We start from the raw sequence: 3,425 nt of genomic DNA, 5'->3' as shown, positions 1-3,425 counted from the left end.
TTAGTTCTCGGGATCAAAGGCCAAGCTTTGATCTGGAGTATGATCTCGTGTAGATCTCAGATCTGATCTATCTCTCTCTCTCTCACTCCTGCCTTTTGTGACGTGGATGCTCGCCGAGAACCAGATCTGAATGTTCAAGTCCTCAAGTCTCCAAAACTCCAAGCTCAATTCTCAATTCGGCAGAGTTTCGGCTCTTAAAATTCTAACCTCCCCAAATGAACCAAGGGGGGCCTATTTATAGGCTCTCTGAACTGTGCCCGCGCACAGATCTGGGCTGGCACACCGAGCCACCCTGAGGTGGCTCGGTTTCGGCGAGCCACCTATAGGTGGCTAGGCCACCTAGCCACCTAGCCACCTATAGGTGGCTAGGCTTTGACCGAGCCACTTATAGGTGTTGTGGTTTTTGCCGTCTTATCCGGTCTAGTGGTTGATTCGGACTCTGATTTGTTGATCTGATTTGGCAGTAAATCTAATTCCTGATTTGGCAGTAAATCCACTTCTGAGTTCGAATCCGAAACTGATCTTGATTCGATCGTGATTCGTCCGAGTCCGCCCTTGGTTGGATGACTCGTTGACTCTTCAACCCGTTAGCTTGATTCCGCACGCGAGTGGATTTATTCCGTTGTTTGCGTGCGGTTCATTAGCTTCGTAGCCTCGTTAATCCGCTTCGTCGCGTATCGCTTGGCTTCGGCGTTGTGGGCTAACAATCGTGTCTGCATATGTCGCCCAATGGTCGGTTCGTTGAATCGGCATTGTCGAGCTGTGTTAAGGGACCTATAGGCAGTTTTATACGCCTACAGATACCCCCTCCAAAGTATTTCAGCCTCGTTCTTTTATAGAAGAGTCTGGAATACTTTGGATATGATTGTCCCATTCTTCGATTGGTTACGACGGGATCCATTCTTCGACGGGATATTTGGGGTGACTTCCATTCTTGGTTCCTTCAGTCCCCCAGGCTGTTCGGTGCTTTGTCGAATGTCTGTAAGGGTTCCGGTGCTGCATTTATTGTCTGACCGTCTGTCGGAATTTTGAATTTGAAGTCGATTCTCGATTTTCTGACTTTTTAGCTCGAGTTGGTTGTTTCAACATAGAACTGACCATCGGTCATCGGCGTTGAATCTTCATTTACAACGCGTTGTCCGGTGTTTGAGCTTCTTTGTGACGCGTTGTCCGGCGTCCAAGCTGGACTATACACAGTTTAAGCTCTTAAGGAATTAGAGCGTGGCGGATACTCGAGTCACGAGACCAATCTACGGAGTTGATACATCTATGACTCATATTTATAGAATTTTTGGCAAATTCTCAGCCATCAACGGGTTTGATGAGCATTTACCGACTACCGTTTGAGTCGGGCTAGCATGCGGATTGTTCAAGTCCATTCCGCATGTGACGTTAAGCTAAAAGAGTTGACCATTTTAGTGCTACGATATTGAATACGTAGACTTCATCTTTCTCCTGTGAAAAGACTAAACAACAACGTGTATGAGACGTTGACTTAGGATTTTTGGCAAATCCTCAGCCTTCAACGGGTTTGATAAGCCTTTACCGACTACCGTTTGAATCGGGCTAGCATGCGAATTGTCTAAATCCGTTCCGCATGTGACGTTGTGCTAAGAGAGTTAACGCTCTTAGTGCTACGATATTGAATACGTAGACTTCGTCTTTCTCACGGGAATAGACTACCCGGCGACGCGTGTTAGGTGTTGACTTTAGGATTTTTGGCTAACCCCCAGCCTTCAACGGGTTTGATTAGCCTTTACCGACTACCGTTTGAGTCGGGCTAGCATGCGGATTATCGGAATCCGTTCCGCATGTAACGTTGTGCTAAGGGAATGAACTCCCTTAGACTTCGTGCTATGATGTCGAATACATAGACTTCGCCATTGTTACGGGAATAGGCTACCCGGCAACGTGTATTAGACGCTGACTTATCCCTACTTAGGCTTCGGGATAAAATACCCCAGAATCGAACTCTGGTGTCTTTTTCTACGGAGAAAGACTAAACCGGCGACGCGTGTTAGGCGTCGGCATATCCTTTCTTAGGATTCAGGATGAAATTCCCCATGCGTGTAAGGCATGGATTTTGGTGTTATTAATAACAACCTGCCACAATGTTGAATATGTGGATGGGTGTTCTTTTTAACGGTTAAGAACTAACCGGAAGCGCGTGTTAGGCGCATACTTATCCTTACTTAGGTTTTAGGATAGAATACCCCAGAATCGAACTCTGGTGTCTTTTTCTACGGAAAAAGACTAAACCGGCAGCGCGTGTTAGGCGCAGACTTATCCCTGCTTAGGATTCGGGATAAACTTCCTAGGATGAATCCTAGATTGATAAATTCTTGGAAAAGGTTGGTGTGGGAAAGGAAGAATTTTATATTCTATTTCCCGGTCTTCTTTTAGGGTGAAGGCGAACCCGAATACAAGGAAGGAAGAATTTTATATTCTATTCCTTGATTCTGGAAAGGAAGAATTTTATATTCTATTTCCAGCGTAAAAGGAACTAGAAGTGGGATCTCCACTCCGAGAATCTGGAAGATCTAGATAAACTTACCTTTTATAGGATTGATTATCTAATCTGAAGAGAGTTTTTTTTTGCTTATCGAAGTGAAATTTCAACTTCGGTTATAACCATGAGAAGGCTTAACCAAAGAGAAAAAGAAGGGAGTTCTTTCGTTTATCGAAAGGGGACTCTGAACTGAAAGTGGACCTCTTGTTCATGGAAAGAGTCAAGAGGGCCAGGAAGACATTTTTGGTGGACTCACTGTCAATTGAAATTGATCAGTGAGGGATTTTGGTGGCGAAAAAGATTTTGGGTTATCCTCTAGAATATTAAGTGTAATATTCTTTAAGGAACTTCCCGGTAAATGAGTTATCCTGAATGTACTAGGGGTAGTACTTTTTCAGGAATTTCCTATTTATTGGCATTAATTGTCTGTCGCCCTCTTGAGTAATCAGGCGATATGCGCCGTTTGAGTAGACTGTGTCTATCACAAACGGCCCTTCCCATTTGGGTTCAAATTTACCTTTCTTCTTGGAGTTGAGGATTATCGGTCGGCGAGCAGCGAGGACCAGATCTCCTTCCTTGAAGCTTCTCTGTCGGACTCTTTTGTTGAAAGCCCTAGATATTCTGGCTTGATAAAACTCAATGTGTTGTTGAGCCTCTTCGCCTGTCATCCAACCTCTCGAGTTCTTCGAGACGTTTTTGATGCTGTGGCTGGTCCCCGTTTATTCACCCACTGCTCACTAGGTGGTGGATAATTATAGTGATACTCATTTCCTCTTCTAGTGGCGAAGACTTCTTGTTCTTCTTCGGAGAGCGGGAAAGTAGGAGCTTCATCGCCATCCTCCTCGAAGATTGCGGAAGTAGCATTGTAGGACTTGCCTTTGACCTTTCTTCTCGAGGAAGTCGCCCACTGTTCGTC

Source organism: Asparagus officinalis, chromosome 8 (genome assembly GCF_001876935.1).
Source record: "Asparagus officinalis chromosome 8, Aspof.V1, whole genome shotgun sequence".
Classification (NCBI taxonomy): domain Eukaryota; kingdom Viridiplantae; phylum Streptophyta; class Magnoliopsida; order Asparagales; family Asparagaceae; genus Asparagus; species Asparagus officinalis.
Note: the sequence above shows the minus strand (reverse complement) of the source record.